The 21,221-nt window shown below is 40.9% G+C and overlaps 1 long non-coding RNA gene across 1 annotated transcript; it reads left to right on the top strand.

The window, feature by feature from the left end:
• Positions 1-2,399, top strand: LOC131011408 (uncharacterized). The gene is made up of 3 exons (XR_009096904.1): positions 1-637; positions 1,580-1,954; positions 2,175-2,399. It is a non-coding gene; the product is annotated as an uncharacterized LOC131011408 (long non-coding RNA).
• Positions 2,400-21,221: the final 18,822 nt, after the last annotated feature.

Here is a 21,221-nt window from a genome sequence, read left to right as displayed (position 1 = left end):
TAAGTTCAGCCCACAATTAAACAAAATAGTTTAGGCCCACAAAAAGATAAAATAAAGTAGCAGCCCAAATTCTCGCCAACTCAGCAAAAATAAAGCAGTTCGGACGTTCAGACGGTATGGGCACACCGTCCAGCCTGCGCGTACATCTTTCTTACTTCCCAATTTTTCTCCTTCATCTAAATCTGTTCCTCTTCCTCAAATCCTCTGGAGAAGGCGAAGATGAAAAGCCCCAATTTTTCTCCTTCATCTAAATCGTGCCCTAGCTCTTCCTCTGCCCAAATCGTCGCCACCCTGCTGCAACTTCCGGCGGCATCGCCGCCCTCCGTGGCTCTGAAACTCCGGCAAAGTCGACGCCGTGCACTGGAGCGTCTTTCTCTCTCAATTCCCGTTCACAATAGAGCTCGTCTGCTGGCGAATGGAGCTCGCCCTTCTCTCTTTCTCGTCCGCCGCGAATAGCTCCAGCGAGGCCGGCTGTCGCCGCCTCTGAAATTAGCGACGCCAGCGCCGTCCCCTGCTCCACATCTCACATCCTCACTCACGCGCACCCGACGAAGGCAAGGGTCGTGCCCAGTCCTCCCATCACAAATCGGCGCGCAGCCACCGCCGTGCTCGTCGCATCGCCACTCCTCCATCTCAGGTAAACCCCCTATCTTTCTCTCCATCTCTCCGTGCCTCTCGATCTCCTTTGCTCTCGATCTCTCTCTGCCCTAGATCTCTCTCTGCCCCTCGCTATCTCTCTCTCTCTTATCTCCATCTCACCGTGTGGGGTGTAATGTGACGATTCCTTTTGGTATCAGATCTGTGAATTTCGTTTCCAACATTCTAGATATGACTTTTAAATTTTTCCGTTTTTAATAGTTTTAAGCAATTTCCGTTTTAATTGGCTCGATCGCTTCTCTGAATTCCATCGTGATTCTCTGCCTTCATCTTCTACTTTTTACCGCAAAATAGGTTTTGTAATGTTATAGTTGTTGTTTTGTATAAACATCCATATAGAACTGCTTGTAGGTTTTATTTAGTACTATATGAGCGGACTGCTATAGCTGTTGTTTTGTATAAACATCCATATAGAACTGCTAGAATCAATGACAAGATTTTTCTCTCGCCATCCAGATAAGAAAGGAATACTGGGCCAAAAATTATGGCTTTTTGTTACATGAAACAAATTGAGAAAATGTCTGGTACCGGTAAGAATAAGGGATATGAGGCAGAGATGACTATTGTTGCTTATGACCGTGATAGGAAAGAGAATGATGACAAAGCAAAGCTTAGATTAATTTATGAATATGCATATATTGCGATCATTATCAAGATGATCATTTGAAAGAAACATGCTTTAATTAGATTTCAGAAGAAAGGTTGAAATTTTATCAGGCAATCTACGGCTCTGATTAGCTCTCTTTAGGATTTTTAATGATTATTTGTTCTCACCAAGCTGTGCTTTGATGTAATGTTATTGGTGCTTTGTTACTCTAGAAGCTTTCGTCTTAATGCGCGTTTAGTTGAATTCATTTTGTTTTAGAAAGAGTCTGTATGCTACAATCTCTGGTCTTACATGAAAATGCATTTGTGGCTTCAGGTAAGAAGATAGGAGTCTCAGTTGAGGTGTGAGTAAGCCTCTGGTGTTCCTTCAACTTAATTACATTCCTTATTTGAACAGTGAGCACGTGGAATTGTGTGGTGAGTGTTTATTATTGGCTGTGTGTAAAGTTGCAAAGCTGGAAGCTTTTTGAAGTTTTTTCCACCATTGCAACCAAAATTCTTCACGTGTTATCTCACATTTTTCTGCCTAAATATTTGTGAAGTTTGAGTATTCTGGTTGTAGTTGTTGCTATTTGACATGTTGTGGAATCATGGGCTGTGTTTTGATTTTGTGATTGCAGTTGTGGGCATTTGTTTTGCATAGTTTCTTAACCTGTGGGATTCAGTAAAAAAAATTGTGTATTTGCTGAAGGTATTCAATTTTATATTCAGTATTGGGCATACTTAGTTATTTTGTGTTTTGTGTAGATGTAAGACACTATGTTTTCCATACCCAGAGACTGTATGGTCAATTCAATAGAATCTTTAGGGGTTTAAATGTATAATGATATAATAGTGATATGAAATGTTCAGTTTGGAAGATAGCTATTTTAACTTTGAGAACTAATATCTATTAAATTTCTCTCTGATAGGTTGTTCCAATGGAAAATTTGAATGGCCGCAAACTTGTTGAAGATGGAGAGCTTTGTGAAAGAAGAAATGGTGTCGCTTTATTTGTTGCTAGGTTTCATATGATGGATAATTTCATGTTAGAATATTTTATTGAGCTTGATGTAAGATGTTTGTATGATGGATAATATTTCAATGTATGATGATAAATAATATTTGAAATTAATGATGATTTTTTTTATTATTCATGTATATATTTTAAATTATTTATTATGAATTTTCTGATTTAATAAAATATTTATTTGAAAAACAGGAAATTTAAATATAATTGCAAAACAAAAATAAAAAATTGAAAAACTGCACTAATAGACAACGAACGAATGGATGTAGTCTATCAGCTAATAGACAACATGCGCATGCACGTCGTCTATTATCTAATAGACAACGTGCGTACGCATGTCGTCTATTAGCTGATAGACGACGCGCATGCGCATGTTGTCTATTAGCGCTCCCAATAGACTACACCTACATATATGACATGCAATTTTCAAATAGATGACACGCTTCGCATGTTGTCTATTAGCATTTTTCTTGTAGTGGGGGTTGTTGAGAGGATGAACAAGACTATCATTGAAAGGATAAGGTGCATGTTAATTGATTCAGGGTTGCCCAAGAGATTCTGGGCAGAAGCTGCTGTTACTGCAGCTTATTTGATCAACAAATCTCCTTCATCCGCAGTTGATTTCAAAATCCCAGATGAGCTCTGTATGGCTCCACATCCAACTAAGCACATTTAAAAACTTTTGGGTGCAGAGCATACATACATGTCAAACAAGAGAAACTTGAACCAAGAGCCTTAAGATGTGTGATGTTGGGCTACCCCAAGGGAGTAAAGGGGTATAAGTTATGGTGCACTGAACCAGGAATGGGGAGGGTGTATATCAGCAGAGATGTAGTCTTTGATGAAGCTCTCATGCCATATAAAGAAGGATCTGGTTTAGAGAAGGAAAATGAAGATGATCTGATTCTGTTAGATGAGTTGCTTGATAAAAACTCTGCAGATAATGAATCAGGTGGAGTTACTGAAGTCTCTCAACAAGTTATAGATGGTGAAAATGTTGGGAGCAACTCTGATAATCTGAGTTCATATCTACTAGCAAGGGATCGAGCAAGGAGGCAGATCAAGCCACCTCGGAGATACAATCAAGCTGAAATGATATATTTTGCTCTCAGCATTGCAGAGGGGCTGGAATATCAGGAGCCCAAGTCGTATGCAGAGGCCATGAAGGGACCAGAAAAAGAGCAATGGCTCTTAGCCATGAAGGAGGAGATGATTTCTCTTGAAAAGAATGGTACCTGGATACTAATTTCAAAGCCATTGAACAAGAAACTAGTAAGCTGCAAATGGATTTTCAAGAAAAAGGTTGAGGTTATTGGGAAAGAGCAGACTAGGTATAAAGCAAGATTGGTGGCAAGAGGTTTTACTCAAAAGGAGGGAATTAATTATAATGAAGTTTTCTCACCCGTGGTTAAGCATACTTCCATTAGAGTGATGCTGTCAGTTGTAGCCCAATTTGACATGGAGCTTGAACAGATGGATGTTAAAACTGCCTTTCTACATGGAGAGTTAGAGGAAAAGATCCATATGGTTCAGCCAGAAGGGTTTATACATCCAGAAACAAGCAATAAGGTGCGTTTACTTCAGAAAAGTTTGTATGGTCTCAAACAAAGTTCAAAGCAATGGTACAAAAGGTTTGATGAGCATATGGAATTAATGGGATTTACAAAATCTGCATATGATAGCTGCGTTTATCTGAAGAAAAGAAATGAAGTCACTGTTGCATATTTGCTACTATATGTAGATGATATGCTAATAGCTAGCAAACATACGGCTGAAATCAAAGCAATCAAAGATGGTTTGAATCAAGAGTTTGAAATGAAAGATCTTGGTGCAGCTAAAAGGATTCTTGGAATGGATATCATGAGAGACAGGAAGGCTGGAAAACTGTGGCTATGTCAAAAGGATTACATATTGAAGGTGTTAAGAAAATTCAATATGCATCAGTCAAAGCCTGTCATAGTGCCCCTAGTTGTTCATCTTAAACACTCAGATAACCAGAAGCCAAAGAATGATGCAGAGAGACACCAAATGGGGAAAATACCTTACTCAAATTTGGTGGGAAGCTTGATGTACACAATGGTCCGCACTAGGCCAGACATTGCACAAGCTGTGAGTGTAATGAGTAGGTATATGGTGGATCCTGGAAGAGAGCATTGGGAAGCTCTCAAGAAAGTGCTGAAGTATCTAAAAGGCAGTGCAGACATAGCTATATTGTTCCAAAGGAAGGAAGATATCAGTAAGCCTTTTTCTAATGGGATATACTGACTCTGATTATGCTGCTAATTTAGATAACAGGAGATCTCAGTCTGGTTACATCTTCACACTCTTTGGATCAGCTGTTATTATAAGAGATATAGTGGAACAAGGATTAGTGAAGATGGAGAAAGTTGGGACAGAGGAGAATGCAGCTGATGCACTGACTAAAGCTTTGCCTACTGCTAAGTTTGAGCATTGCCTTGAGTTGGTGAATTTGCTGTTTTAAAGTCTGATACAGAAATAAAGTGTTTTCGGAGGAAGAACTAGAGTTAGTTGTTGCTATCGATTATTGGCTTAGAAATCAGGTGGAGATTTGTTGTTAATGATTTCATAAGTTCATAATCGAGTTTTGTACACTCTGATGAAGAGTGCATGGTGTTTTACTCTGGTGGAGAAGGAGAGTGGTGTTTTACTCTGGTCAGAGTCAGAGTCAGAGTTAACTCACAGAGCCAGAATCAGAGTTCACACCCCAGAGTCAGAGTCCAGAGCCAGGGTCAGAGTAGTCAGGGCAGAGTCAAAGTAGCCAGGGCAGAGTCAGAGTAGCCAAGGCAAAGTTCACTCACAGAGTCAGAGTCAGAGTTCACTTGCAGAGCTGAAGTCAGAGCTCAATAGCAGAGCTGAATTTTAAAGTCTGTTTTTCGTTCGTGTTTTCTAAGTTTGCTATAAAACGAGCGATTGTGTGTCTCATACTCTAACACTTGTAACACTTGTAATTTCTCAGTTTGTGAATCAATAACAAAAGCTCCGTGTTCTTGGTCCCGTGGATGTAGGGTTTCAACCCGAACCACGTAATTGCTTGGTGTTGATCACATTTTCTTGTTGTTTTTTCTTTACAGTTCAAGAACATCAATTACAAAAGTATGAATTTAAAAGACAATTGACATCCTGGACCTTACTTTGTCTTCAGTTGATGCGAAGTCTCTTGCTTGTTTTCTTCTTTGGACTTTCGGATGTCTCTGCAGCTTCCTTCCCTTTTCCTTTCTTGTCTTCTTCTTGATTCTTGTGGTCGTGAGATTCAGGCATTACACCGCCTTCGGTCTGAATTCCCAATTGATATTGAAGATTCATGACTGTTGATTCAAGAAAGGCAAATTTGACCCTGAGATCGAACGTCTCATTTTCTTGTGGAAGCAGCCTTTCCTTTAACAGTTGGATTTCCTCGTCAGAAGAAAGTTTTGCAGACTTTGGAATTTCATCAGCTGAATCTTCTTTCCTTGTGTTTTTTCATTTGAAGGGTGAGCTTGACGGTTTAGAGACTCAAGGTGAGTTCCATCATCACTGTTGAGATCTTCCTTGAGAAGACCTTTGGAAATCAGTTACTGTCTGAAGTTGGGAGACCAATCATGGATTGCATCCCAGAGATTTGTGACTTTAAATTTTTCAAAGACACTATCCTCGAGAGCTTCCATTTCAGTGTTCGTAAGAACTTCGTCAATTCCATGAAATTTAGATTTAGGCATAGTCTTGACGAAGATGAAGAAGAAGTAGCTGACGAGGTCTTGAAACTCTTCAGCATGCTCGGTTGCCATAATTGAAGGAAAGGTGACAGAGACACAATGTTGAGCAAGGAGCATCAGATAGTTCTTGAGAAGTGCAAGTGGTGTCACAGTGGATGATGAAACAACATTGATATCAGTAAGCTCGGCATACTTGACCTTTTTGTTGAAGCTTTCGAGATAGAATTGCAAGAATCCGGTGAGAGGAGGATGAAGCTCGTCTGTTGCACTTTCTTCTTTATCAGCTACTTGTGACCTGTTTGGTAGTTGTTCTTCTTGATATTGAGGAGGATCAGCAGAGGAGGATGGTGGTTGATGAGAAGTTTTGCCACCCGGAATTGGTAAATCCTCTGATGTCTTCTTTGAAATTTCCTCAGAGTGTTCTTTGGATTGTGGCAGAGGAGAATCAAGATAAATCTTGATTGGAGTTGCAAGACTGTCAAGGTTCCTTTTGACTGAGCCTCGAGTTCTATAGTGAACCTCTGTAGTTGAAACAGGGGTTTCACCGATCACACTGGGAAGCACTCTGGTTGAGCTCTTTCGCCCTTCAAAAAGATGAATTGTTGAAGAAACTTTGGTGACGTTGTTCCAGAAGCATTGAATCCAATTTGTGCTGTGTAGGATTAAAGATGACACTCTTGTCCCTTGTCGTAAGTGTCTGGAAGAGTGAGTTTCCCCATTTTCTTCAGCAAGGATTTGAAGATATGTCCTTTCCCAGTTGAATGGGCCTTCTCGCAGAAGTGCGATCAGCACCAGTTTGTGCGGTCTCGACAGATGATCTGGTGATCCAAGAATGCCAAACCAGCATCTCTTAATCATCTTAGCAATGGGTTTGAGATGAGGATAAAGTCTTGACATGCTCAAGACGTTCTTGATGTTCGTGTTGGAAGAGGCATCATCCATCAGGGCATCTCTCATGAGATTGGTGGCTTCTTCATCTGAGAAGATTGGAGCAGGTCTTTTAGCAGGGAGATTGAACAGTTCTCTTGCTGCTCTAGAGATGTTGACAGTAAACTTTATCGACTCTGAGAAGTCTTCATTGGTGAAGATGTCGATTTTTGTTGTGTAATCACCAGTCGACTCGTCTAGCTGAATGGTGTCATAGAACTTTTTGATGGTCTATTCGTTGAGTAAGAATTCTAGTGCACTGTGAAGAAACATTATCCATGCATGTCGACTCAAGATCTCATTCATCTTGCATTGTTCAGGGAGCTTCTGAAGAGCCTTAGTCGTGACGATGGGTTCGTAGCAAACAACTTGTTGAGAGACAGATTTTGCCACGAGTAGATTGTGAGATGAAAGGTTTCTGCAAAAATCATGAAAGTTTCTCACAGATATTGAACTGTGGATTTCACGGTGAGTCAAGAAGAAAAAAGACACTGTTTGATTTGAAATGAATGAGTTCTCAGAGATTGAGAAAATCTTTTGCAGAAGATGAAACGATTTTGAAAAGAATATGGAAGATCGTGCACAAGGCAGTTTCAATGATCTTTTGAAATCCGTGCAAATAGAGACGTGACACGTGTGGATCAATCCGCTTGTTAGTAAAAAGGGCGGGATCGTGTGAACATGTTACAACCATATTTAGACAAAAATTCTAAACATCATAAATCAAATAAGGATAAGATATCATCATTACAAGTCAGCCTAGTAATAGTTTTCAATGGAGAGACAGTAAAGAAAAGTTGTCATTAAACTTATAAACTTATTGAGAGAAACTTACACGTCAATCAGTTTCGAATTGGACGTTAAAAGCAGTGGAAGTTCCCCCTTAATAGATGACTGATTATTCTTTAGACATTTTGGTTTTGTCTGTTACTGCACCTGCTTCTCTTGTTTCATCTTTCTTCTGATCTGCAAAGTTGCTTCATGAATCACTCCTTCAAACATTTCTGTCGTCTTCTTGAAATTCATTTCAGTTTCTTCAAGAAGAGGTAGAAGTTCTTGTTGCTGAGACTGTAGAAGTTTCAGTCTGTTGATCAGTCTGTGTTCTTGAATGTTTCTTCTATCAACTTAGACTTCATCTGAGAGATAGTACCTGACATTTTCCTGAATGACTTTGATAAACATGCATTTTTACCTCTTGGTGTGTCATTTTTGATGCTTAGTTGTGAGGATTTTTGTGTGTTTGATGGTTTATTTTGAGCTTATATTGGTTTTTGGTCAAGAACTTGTCACTTGCTTGTGTTTGAACGTATTTTTCAGAAATAAAGAAGCAGAATTTCGAAGATTTGGCTAAAATACAAGTTGTAGTTCGTCTCGAGAGGAGTTCGTGAGTGCAAACGGATTGTAAATCGGAGTTCGGACGAGGGAGAAGGAGCAAAAATAAAATTATTGCGCAAAGCTGTCAGAACATCGTGGCGCCTCATGCGGGCTGAGCGCGCGGCCGCGCCTCGGGCCGCGTGACAGCACAGTTTTTGCGCGATTTTTCTATTATTTCAGCTATTTTTCGATCCTACACGGTTTTGACCTATATTTTGAGACCTAGGGCATATAAATACTCCCCAGAAACATATTGAAAAGACATTTTATCATCTTTTATCATATTTTACTTTTCCTGAGAGCTGAGAGAGACGGAGAACGGAGCGAGAGCAAGAACTGAAGATTCTCAATTCTACTACGGTTTTTCTTGTGGATGTTTATTTGTTTTATTGAGAATTGTATTCTAGTTTATATGTCTATGTGTGGCTAGAATCCCTCTTTTTCCCAGGGTTTAGGGAGTAGACATGATTTGAATTTCTGACTGTTTGATTCAATTAATTAAGATTGTTATTCCTTTTTATGTTCTTGTTATAATTGTTTGCTTTATTGATTGGCCACCAATTTAGCATAATCATAGGTTTTAATTTGATATCGGGAGATGATAATTATTACCTGAACTAAGAACATAGAACACATTTATTTTAATTCTAAAGGGAATTGATAATTGTGATGGCGTTAATCCTAGGAACTTTTAGGAGTTACATGTTAGAAGTGCGATCCATGGATGGTAGCCTTGCATGTAATCAACGGTTTGTATGCCACAGGAGTGAGAATGGACTAGCTTTGAGATTGCCTTAGGAATCATCTTATTAATTGAATTGAACATGTTAGTTAGGAGAATCTGTTGAAACCTTTGCCTTGGGAAATCTTCTCTTATCTATTTCTCTGTTTCACAGCTTGCTTTATTTTCTTTCCTGCTGTTTATTTATTTTGTTCTTTACTACAAAAAAAAACTCTCATTTTCGTTTGTCCAGATAGAGTAGAATAATTTAGGATAGGAATTGGTTAAATAAGTCTATGTGGAATACGACCTTGCTTGCTACTGTACACAATTGCACTCGTACACTTGCGGCGTGTCAAATAAAATAGCGAACAAGTTTTTGGCGCCGTTGCCGGGGACTGATTTTTATCAGTACTATCTGTTGATTGTTTGAGACTAATCTGGATTTTATTTCTATTTATTTATTTTTTCCGTTCTTTATTTTCCTGCGGTTCTTATTCTTGTGTTTGGAGCTTTCCAGGTAGTGCATGAACACACGATCTCAGAATCTTCCTCTTGAAGATTTTGATCCTGAGATTGAAGCTACGCTCCGCCTCAACAACAGCAAGAAATCTCAAGCCACACTCATTACTATGGCCACCGCAGAAGAAGTTCGTGCCTTGAAAGAACAGCTGCAGAGTCTGATGGATGCTCAGAAAGCTTTGAAAAATCAGAAGCAGCCGTCAATCAATGAGGCGTTTATTCCGCAGTATCAGTTTCATGAGCCTCCAAGAGTCAACGCAAATAATTTTGAGCTCAAGACTGGTCTGATCACGATGGTGCAGCAAAACCAGTATGGAGGTAAAGCCGTGGAGGATCCAAATGCGCATCTGGCGCAATTCCTGGAGTTCTGCAGCACTGTCAAGATGAACGGTGTCCATGATGATATTATACGACTCTGCCTTTTCCCATTCTCACTCCGGGATAAGACAAAGTCATGGTATCAAACTTTGCAGCTGAGAGCTAATCCGGTATGGGGGGATGTGGCGGATCTTTTCCTGCGGAAGTTTCATCCTCCCGGGCTCACATTGAAGTTAAAGATGGAGATTCTCCAATTCCAACAGTTCGATGGAGAGACACTAGCAGAGACATGGGAGAGATACCAGGAGAAGTTGAGAAAGTGCCCGTCCCATGGCTTTGATGAGGGGACCCTGGTGGTCATGTTCTATAACGCTTGTGGGGAGCGCACCAGGATGTTCATGGATACAGCTGCAGGGGGCTCATTGCTCAAGAAGGGGAGTTCTGAAGCTATGGAGATCATTGAGAGCATGGCCACCACGAGCTATCAATGGCCATCCGAGAGAGTTCACTTGAAGAAAGTTGCTGCTACCTCCAGTTCGGACCCTATGGCGCTGATTTTGACTAAGCTGGCAGAGATGAACTCGAAGATTAATGCTATAAATGTTAGCAATCCTGAGCCGGCTGTGTAGATCCCAACAGGCGTAGAAGACGCCAACTACATCAATGGCAGAAACTATGGGAACTTTCAGCATGGGCAATAGGGTGGATACAATAGTGGACAACAGTTTTATCATGGAGGGTGTCCACATCCTTATTTGGCTTATGGGAATCCGAATAACGCGCTTCAAGCTCCACCAGGCTTCTCTGTCACCAATGGGGTCATCAATGAGGAGAAGAAGCCTAATTTGGAAGAGTTGCTGATGAAATTTATCTCCAAGTCCGACGAGAGGATGGAAAAGCCCAATGTCGTTGCTGTGGGGACTCAAATGAAGATGTTCGAGACCCAATTGGGTCAAATAGCCACCGCCGTCAATAAACTCCAACAGTCGGGTAACCTCTTAAACAATGGCAAAGTGAACCCAAAGGAGCAGTGCATGGCCATTGGGTTAAAGAGTGAAGTCACCTCAGAGTGCAGCCATGGATCTCATGAGATGGAGAAAGGAGAGCTGTCGTGGAGAGTCCATGAGGAAGGCCGACGACTTCCACCACATCTGCGTCCTCCTGGGTGGATGCCGTTTTCCCAGCGTCATTTCAAGATGGTCGATTTGCCGAGCGGGACTACACAGGAAGGGGCCATGACAGCAAAAGATGAGAGTGCACAGCTGATTGAAAAAAGAGTTGAGGAGGTCACTGTTGAGGTTTCTGGCAGAAAGAAGGATGAAAAGCAAAAAGCTACTTCGCCAGCAACTGTGACTACACCTCTCCCTCAGCGCCAGAAGAAAGAGAGGGGGCAAGAGCAGTTCTCCAAATTCTTAGAGATCTTCAGGAAAGTACATATTAATATTCCATTGGTGGAAGCACTGCAGGAGATGCCGCAGTATGCTAGATTCCTGAAGGACATTATCTCGAGGAAGAGGAGGCTGGGAGAGTTTGGGACGTTGAATCTCAATGAAGAATGCAGCGCAATCTTGCAGAGAAAGCTGCCGGCGATGGTCAAAGATCCGGGCAGCTTCACACTTTCCTGCATTATTGGAGGCCAGCATTTCGGAAGGTCACTCTGCGACCTGGGGGCGAGCATAAATCTCATGCCGTTCTCTGTTTTCAAGAAGCTGGCGATTGGGGAGTTAAAGCCAACATCTATGAGGCTGCAGATGGCAGACAGGTCGGTCACTTATCCTCGTGAAGTTGTGGAGAACGTGCTAGTGAAGGTGGGGGATTTTATTTTCCCTGCCGATTTTGTGGTTCTAGACATTGAAGATGACAACAAAATCCCGCTGATTTTGGGGCGCCCGTTCCTTGCAACGGGAAGAGCTTTAATTGATGTTGAGAAAGGAGAGCTCACATTGCTAGTTCATGATGAGAGCCAAACCTTCTATGTCTATGAACCATACCGCATCCACAAGGATGAGGTGCCCAAGAAAGCAAAGGATCCGGGCAAGGTAAGTGTTGATGTTTTTAAAATATTTGATGAGGATCAGTTTTCTTGGCAGGACCCAGGTGATCAGAATTCGCAGGAATGGAGCATGGATGGCAAGAGTGGAGCATGGAGCAGCCGGTCACAACACTGCTTGTACCAGCCTCCTTGAAGAGTTTGTTGTTTTGTCGAGCTAACGACGTTAAAAATAGCGCTTAGTGGGAGGCAACCCAATTTTTGGTTAGTTCGTTTCTTTTCATTTGTTAGTTATTTTTGTGTGCCCCACAAATCCTTTTCAAACTTATTCTCTTTGGCGGTGAATAAGTTTGGGGGGATGTGTCTTTGTGGGTGCATTGTTTCTTTTTAGTTGTTTTTGTTTGTTTTGTTGTTGAGTTCGTTAGTCTTGCTTTGGTGGTTTCTCTGTGATGATACCTTGGTGGAGATATGAGTTGTGTAGGGATTTGGATGGATAACTGGTTCATGATGATTTCTGTTTAAAACTTGTGTGTGATGATACCTTGGTGGAGATATGAGTTGTCTCTTTTGATGTTGCGATCAATGAAATAAGCTGTGAGGATTTGAGCCTTGACTGTCATCATGTTTACAGTCTTATTTCTTATTCTTGAGTGATTGTTCGAGCATGCTTCTGTTTCACTAGAACTTGTCTTGGTTTCTCCCTCGAGGCCACATAGTGTGCTTAATAACTTTGAGATGATAGAAGGCCGTCTTTGCTAGCCTATATATCTCATTTTTGTCCTATTACTATATATGATCCTAGTTCACCCCTTTGAGCCTTTTATTTTTCATTTTATTTGGTTTAGCCGTGGGTGGGAGCTTGGAGATTGTTGTTATGGGGTAGTTGGGTTGTGAAGATGAATGATCATGAGTATGTTTTGTGGTTTTAAATTGAAAATCCTAGTACCCTACATGTTGTTGAAAGAGGAAAAAAAAACTTGTTCGCTATTTTATTTAACACGCCGCAAGTGTACGAGTGCAATTGTGTACAGTAGCAAGCAAGGTCGTATTCCACAGAGACTAATTATTATCAATTCATATCCTAAATTATTCTACTCTATCTGGACAAACAAAATTAAGAGTTTTTGTTGTAAAGAACAAAATAAATAAAACAGCAGGAAAGAAAACAAATCAAGCTGTGAAACAGAGAAACTGATAAGAGAAGATTTCCCAAGGCAAATGTTTCAACACATTCTCCTAACTAACATGTTCAATTGAATTAATAAGACGATTTCTAAGGCAATCTCTAAGCTAGTTCATACCCACTCCCGTGGCATACAAACCGCTGATTACATGCAAGGCTACCGTCCCCGGATCACACTTCTAACATGCAACTCCTAAAAGTTCCTAGGATTAACGCCCTCACAATTATCAATTCCCTTTAGAATTAAAATAAATGTGTTCTATGTTCTTAGTTCAGGTAATAATCATCATCTCCCGATCTCAAATTAAAACCTATGATTATGCTAAATTGGTGGCCAATCAATAAAGCAAACAATTATAACAAGAACATAAAAAGAAATAACAATCTCAATTAATTGAATCAAACAGTCAGAAATTCAAATCATGTCTACTCCCTAAACCCTGGGAAAAAGGGATTCTAGCCACACATAGACATATGAACTAGAATACAATTCTCAATAAATCAAATAAACATCCACAAGAAAAACCGTAGTAGAATTGAGAATCTTCAATCTTGCTCTTGCTCCGTTCTCCGTCTCTCACAGCTCTCATGAAAAGTAAAATATGATACAAGCTCATAAAAGGTCTTTTCAATATGTTTCTGGGGAGTATTTATATGCCCTAGGTCTCAAAATATAGGTCAAAACCGTGTAGGATCGAAAAATAGCTGAAATAATAGAAAAATCGCGCAAAAACTATGCTGTCACGCGGCCCGAGGCGCGGCCGCGCGCCCAGCCCGCATGAGGCGCCACGATGTTCTGACAGCTTTGCGCAATAATTTTGTGTTTGTTCGTTCTCCCTCGTCTGAACTCCGATTTACAATCCGTTTGCACTCACGAATTCTTCTCGAGACGAACTACAACTTATATTTCAACCAAATCTTCGAAATTCTGCTTCTTTATTTCTTAAAAATACGTTCAAACACAAGCAAGTGACAAGTTCTTGACCAAAAACCAATATAAGCTCAAAATAAACCATCAAACACACAAAAACCTCATAACTAACCATCAAATATGACATACCAAGAGGTAAAAAATGCATGTTCATCAACCCCCCAAACTTAAACCATTGTCCGTCCTCGGACAAAACAAAGATGAACTAAGAATGAATCAACAAGAGCGCATAGAAAAGTGGATACTATTATGGCTTCAGATTTGTCAACAAAATACCAACATGCATTTGTATCTCCTATCATCAAGATATCACAATCATGACAAACTCAAATTATGGTCTCAATGAATTGCAATCCTCACCAAAAAGATAAAGAATATAAGAACTCTCAACTCTCAAGTGTATCAATCAAAAAGGACGTGTATACGCTCAGTTTAAGCTAAACAAGTACTCATCAATAAGCTTGTCAATCGTCTCACCTCTCCACCACTAAATGTGTGCTCCTATAACCAAGATCAAAAAGGTCTTTATTGAGGGTTGTAATGTAGGCTCTTTGGCAAGGTAGGATATATTTGGCTAAGTGACGCAAAGATGCAAATCAAGGTAACATCATCACCAACCTTATAGCATTCTTATTCAAATCTATCCTCCACCTTCCACAAAACCAAATTTTTCAATATGTAATCCACCACAACACAACAATTATTTCTCATGACATTATGACTTTCTAATGCATCCTACGTACCCATTTTTCCAATTTTCTCACTTTTTTTCTTTCTTTTCTTTCCTCTTTTCTCTTTTTTTTTTTTTTTTTTCAACGACTTGTAGGGTACTAGGATTTTTTTTTTCAATCAAGATCAAAGCTCATAAACCATAGTCACACATCTCCACAAACCAACTACCCCATAACAACAATCTCCAAGCTCCCACCCACGGCTAAACCAAATAAAATGGAAAATAAAAGGCTCAAAGGGGTGAACTAGGATCATATATAGTAATAGGACAAAAATGGGATATATAGGCTAGCAAAGACGGCCTTCTATCATCTCAAAGTTATTAAGCACACTATGTGGCCTCGAGGGAGAAACCAAGACAAGTTCTAGTGAAACACAAGCATGCTCGAACAATCACTCAAGAATAAGAAATAAGACTGTAAAATGGTGACAGTCAAGGCTCAAATCTCACAGCTTATTTCATTGATTGCAAACACATAGAGACCATGCTTATCATTCATCAATCATGCTCAATCTCAACAATATCAACACAAACACATGCAACATCACAATTTTAAAGCAGAAATCATCATAAGCCAATTATCCAACTAATCTCTACACTACTCACATCATTATCAAGGTAACATCACAAAGAAACCACCAAAGCAAGACTAAGAAAACTCAACGACAAAACAAACAAGAACAACCAAAGCAAACAGTGCACCCACAAAGACACATCCCCCCAAACTTATTCACCACAAAGGAGAATAAGTTTGAAAAGGATTTGTGGGGCACGAAAACAAACAAACAAACAAACGAAAAGGAACAAACTAACCAAAAATTGGGTTGCCTCCCAATAAGCGCTATTTTTAACGTCGTTAGCTCGGCAGAACAACAACTTCTTCAAGGAGGCTGATACAAGTAGTGTTGCGACCAGCTGCTCCCTGCTCCACTCTTGCCAGCCATGCCTTCTCCTTTCAACTTTCGATCACCCGGGTCCTGCCAAGAAAAAGGATCCGTATCAAACGTATTAAATACATCAACACTTACCTTGCCCGGATCTTTAGCTTTCTTGGGCACTTCATCTTCTTGGATGTGGCATGGTTCATAGACATGGAACGTTTGGCTTTCCTCATGAACTCTCAACGTGAGCTTTCCTTTCTCCACATCAATCAAAGCTCTTCCCGTTGCAAGGAACGGGCGCCCCAAAATCAGCGGAATTTTGTTCTCGTCCTCAATGTCTAAAACCACAAAATCTGTAGGGAAAATAAAATCTCCCACCTTCACAAGCACATTCTCCACAATTCCACGAGGATAGGTGATCGACCTGTCCACCATCTGCAGCCTCATAGATGTCGGCTTCAACTCTCCAATCGCCAGCTGCTGAAAAACAGATAGAGGCATAAGATTTATGCCCGCCCCCAGGTCACAGACTGACCTTCCGAAATGTTGGCCTCCAATAATGCAGGAAAGTGTGAAGCTGCCCGAATCTTTGACCTTCGCCGGCAGCTTCCTCTGTAAGATTGCGCTGCATTCTTCATTGAGATTCACCGTCTCAAACTCTCCCAGTCTCCTCTTCCTCGAGATAATGTCCTTCAGGAATCTAGCATACTGCGGCATCTCCTGCAGTGCTTCCACCAATGGAATATTAATATGTACTTTCCTGAAGATCTCTAAGAATTTGGAGAACTGCTCTTGCCCCCTCTCTTTCTTCTGGCGCTGAGTGAGAGGTGTAGTCACAGTTGCTGGCGAAGTAGCTTTTTGCTTTTCATCCTTCTTTCTGCCAGAAACCTCAACAGTGACCTCATCAGCTCTTTCTTCAATCAGCTGTGCACTCTCATCTTTTGCCGTCATGGCCCCTTCCTGTGTAGTCCTGCTCGGTAGATCAACCATCTTAAAATGACGCTGGGAAAACGGCATCCACCCAGGAGGACGCAGATGAGGTGGAAGTCGTCGGCCTTCCTTATGGACTCTCCACGATAGCTCTCCTCTCTCCATCTCACGAGATCCATGGCTACCTTCAGAGGTGGCTTCATTCTTCAATCTGATGGCCATGCACTGCTCCTTGGCATTCACCTTGGCATTGTTTATGAGATTGCCCGACTGTTGGAGTTTGTTAACGGCGGTGGCTATTTGACCCAATTGGGTCTCGAACATCTTCATTTGAGTCCCCACAACAACGGCATTGGACTCTAGCTTTTCCATCCTCTCGTCGGACTTGGAGATAAATTTCATCAGGAGCTCTTCCAAATTAGGCTTCTTCTCCTCATTGATGACTCTATTGGTGACAGAGAAGCCTGGTGGAGCCTGAAGCGCGTTATTCGAATTCCCATAAGCCAAATTGGGATGTGGACGTCCTCCATGATGAAACTGTTGTCCACTATTGTATCCACCCTGTTGCCCATGCTGAAAGTTCCCATAGTTTCTGCCGTTGATGTAATTGGCGTCTTCTACGCCTGTTGGGATCTCCACAGCCGGCTCAGGATTGCCAACAGTCATAGCCTTGATCTTCGAGTTCATCTCCGCCAGTTGAGTCAAAATCAACGCCATGAGGTCCGAACTGGAGGTAGCAGCAACTTTCTTCAAGTGAACTCTCTCGGATGGCCATTGATAGCTCGTGGTGGCCATGCTCTCAATGATCTCCATAGCTTCAAAACTCCCCTTCTTGAGCAATGAGCCCCCTGCAGCTGTATCCATGAACATTCTGGTGCGCTCCCCGCAAGCGTTATAGAACATGACCACCAGAGTCCCCTCATCGAAGCCATGGGACGGGCAGTTCCTCAACTTCTCCTGGTATCTATCCCATGTCTCTGCTAGTGTCTCTCCATCGAACTGTTGGAATTGGAGAATCTCCATCTTTAACTTCAATGTAAGCCCGGGAGGATGAAACTTCCGTAGGAAAAGATCTGCCAGGTCCCCCCATACTGGATTGGCTCCCAGCTGTAGAGTTTGATACCACGACTTTGCCATATCCCTGAGTGAGAAGTCTCCTTTCTCCCTGATTGGCTGCCAGCTCTCCTTTCTCCCAGTCTCCTCTTATCCCAGCTGTAGAGTTTGACACCACGACTTTGCCTTAAGCCCTGAATGACTTGCACATAGAGAATTTCTCTGATGATTTGCCTGTGCTCCCTAAGGAGATTTTCAAATCTCATTCTTAGGTCTTGATATTCTTGTCGAACTTGATCGTATTCGCAAATTTCTCCTGGAGGTGAGTGGGTTGGACTCTTGTTTTCTTTAGGAAAGATGTGTCTGTCGTTGAGATCTAAATCCATTAGCCCAATCTCAAGTCCGTTGACTCCTCGAAAGAATGATTTGACATAGTCACTGGAGGAGCCTTCATTGGTCCTGTTCACGAGGTAAAGAAAAAACGAACACACATGAACGGAGAAAAGAACACAGAGCATGCAAACACAAGAAAAATCTTGAAGGGATTTTAAGAGGTGAAAATAATCCTTTGAAGGATCTAGTTCAATAGAACCTAATCAAAACAGAATTGTTCTTGCGAACAACCTGCTCTGACACCAGTTGTTAGGTCCAGAGGGTCTCGAATAGGTGTATGGGGGGAGAGGAATACACCTATAGGCTATTTTTGACTTTAAAAGAATCAAAACGAAACTTCAAACACAAACTCACACAACCTATTTACTGAAAAGAGTTTTGACCAAAACAAGGTTGATGACTGATACTGAATACTCTTCAGTAAGGAGTTGTCAGTTAAGTCAAAAACCTTAACGGATACACGTAAGGCTTCAGTCGAGTTTGATAAACAGAGATGTTATGAATCTTACTGACTATCAGAAGATATATCAGTTAGATTGATAACACACGCAACGGAAAACTTTTGTTTCGTAATAGCCTATGAGTTAAGCACGTTGTCAGTCTTTAGGTTTCTCTTTGCGATTAATCTAAGAAAGTAAATACTGAAAGCTGTAAATAACACAGTGATTTTTACGTGGTTCGGAAAACACTTCCTACATCCACGGTCGGTTGATCAGACCAACAACTTAACTGGGCAAGTGCTTACGGGTGCACTGCAAACCTGAACGTGTGCTTGCGGGTGCACACAACCGAAACAACTGAAGATCCAATCTTCTGTACCAACACACCTTGTTGAATTTCTCACTCCTAGCACACACTGGGCACTAGGACCTCACGGAGACAGAACACCTTTCTGAACTCCTTTACGACACAAACACTCAATTCGGTAGGTTGAAGAGATGTTTGAAAACTTGCCAACTATACTACAAAGAACAAGTTCTTTGCAGTTAGTTTAACCTAGGCTTTGGATAAACAAGGTTAGCCTAAGGTGTAAGAGAATATATGTAATCAGCAATTAGTTTAACCTAGGCTTTGGCTCTGAGCTGAGTAATGATTTTGGCAGCGTTTTAGCTTATGTTGTTGAATCGGTGAAGATTGAAGTGATCCTCGAGCGCTATTTATAGGAGACGTCTTGAATAGATCCGTTGGCGGAGAAGGTCTTCAAGATTTCTTCCGTTAGAGAGTAATTTGAACTTGGGCTGAGGCTTCAATCTTCGAGGTTCCTTGTTTGGTGAGAACGGCTACGTTGAGGAGCAGGAGATGCGACATCTCTGAAAAGGTAATCACCAAAAGGAATGGCCTCTGCAGAGAAAAGACGATCCTGAGATCTCTGCATTTAATGCGGATGTACTTCTGGAGTACGTGGCTTCGTTTAAACTTTAGAGGTTCAGTCCGAGGAAGAAGGTTTAACTGATACTTGACTTTAGTATCATTTCACTGAATCCACGTGGCTCGCATTAAATAATCAGTCGTAACTGATTCTTGGACTGATTAGTCAAATATCAGTATTTGACTTTGCCTGTATCGTTACATCAGTCGGCAACTTCAGTCTTCAGTCCTCCGGCTTCAGTCTTCAGTCATCAGAACGGCAACTAAACTAGAAAAAGAACTATAACAATTGAGTTCGAACAGTTCTAGTCTATTACAAGTGAAACCTATTGATTTTGGTATCATCAAAACTAGGATTATGATATTTCATAAGTTCCCAACAAAAATGATTGATAGTAGTGGGTATTGTTGTGAGTGGAGTTTGAGTCCCACTAATTTGTGAGTGGAGTTTGTGGACCCTACTGTTATAAATGGAAGTTGAAATGATATAATGGATGGACCAAAATGAAAAAAGTGAAAATGACATTATGGACAGAGGGAGTATTAACTGATATATAATTTTTTCTTTATAAAAAAATCATATCAATTTATTCGGTGCGTAGGTAGAAATGACATACTAGCATCCCTAAAATTCAAGAACATGCAGACAGGAAATGCTAAACCCAGTGATTTTTTTTGGCAAGTGTTTACCTATGAACCTTGTGAACATCGGCAACCAAAAGCCCCTTTAAGGAGCTCTTAAGTGGTTCCCATTTTTAGAGAGCTCCTCTCCACAATGAAGGATTTTTAAATCAAGCTTTCTAATTTTTATTTTTATTTTCTCTTCAATTTAAAAGCATGTGTAGATTAAAATAATTAATAAGTAAAAAAATTAAATTTAAAATAATCAATATCATCCTCGCAGTTTGCAAATTTCCGCAATACAATTGTTGTACAAAAGCCAATTTCGTCGGGCCCATTTTTTACTTTTGATGCCGATAGTTTGGGTCTCAGCTAGGTCGAGTTGCTATTGCTAAAAAATTTCATTAAATTTGTGACTTTATCTATGGCCTTGGCGTATTCCCTATTTCCCCTTTCACCGAAAACTAGACTTATTTCCCTTTTTTCTTAGTTGCGGTTTGCCGCACTTTGGCCTATAGATCTAGTCGTGATGCTCGAATTGGAGAATGTCGTTGTGTACCCCCTCTCTCCTCAAATTTTTCGAGCGCTTTAAAGAATGCACGTCATCGCCGATGGAGGCAAATATTTGAGATTCACAGAGAATAAGCTAAGCTCCGAGGTATTTGAATTGACCCCTATTCTGGGTGTGATAAAGATCTTGAGCTTGTTGAGTGATTTGGTCATCACTCATGCCGATCCCTCAATTTGTTTGGCATTTTGTGCAGATGGCCTCCCAAATCTTGACGTCCTTTTGGGCATGTTGGAAGTGTGATTTTATCTGCTTGTTATTGCGTGGAGTATTGTTGGAAGGCCATTGATCGTTGTATTTCTTCGTGATTTCTCCCTAATACATTATGGCCTTTTGATCAGCTCCATTGTCCATGTTGAGTGTCGTCTCAGCCCACAGCGAGCATATAAGCTCGGTCCCACCCGGATGTAGCCGATGTGCTGTTTAATCGTCTTCAGAAAGGAATGAATCCTGGCCACTTCACAATCTTAAACAAATTAAGTTTGGTTCAAGACCTGCCGGGGTGAAGGCATTTGATTCTTGGGAAAATGAGGAAAAGCTATCGAGAGAAGAATTTGATATCCCTAGCGACGACGGTTGGTTGCTTCACCAATTGTTTCATTCACGATCCATTTTATAGAGATGAACTAAAAATGAAGAATTTTTAAAAATATGAAGAAGAAAAAAGAAGAAGAGAGCAATGAGTGAATTGTAGTGTAAAATGAATAAAGATGGAAATGTATT

This window comes from Salvia miltiorrhiza, chromosome 2 (assembly GCF_028751815.1).
Source record: "Salvia miltiorrhiza cultivar Shanhuang (shh) chromosome 2, IMPLAD_Smil_shh, whole genome shotgun sequence".
NCBI classification, from domain to species: domain Eukaryota; kingdom Viridiplantae; phylum Streptophyta; class Magnoliopsida; order Lamiales; family Lamiaceae; genus Salvia; species Salvia miltiorrhiza.
Note: the sequence above shows the minus strand (reverse complement) of the source record. Positions and strands in the feature narration are given on the sequence as shown.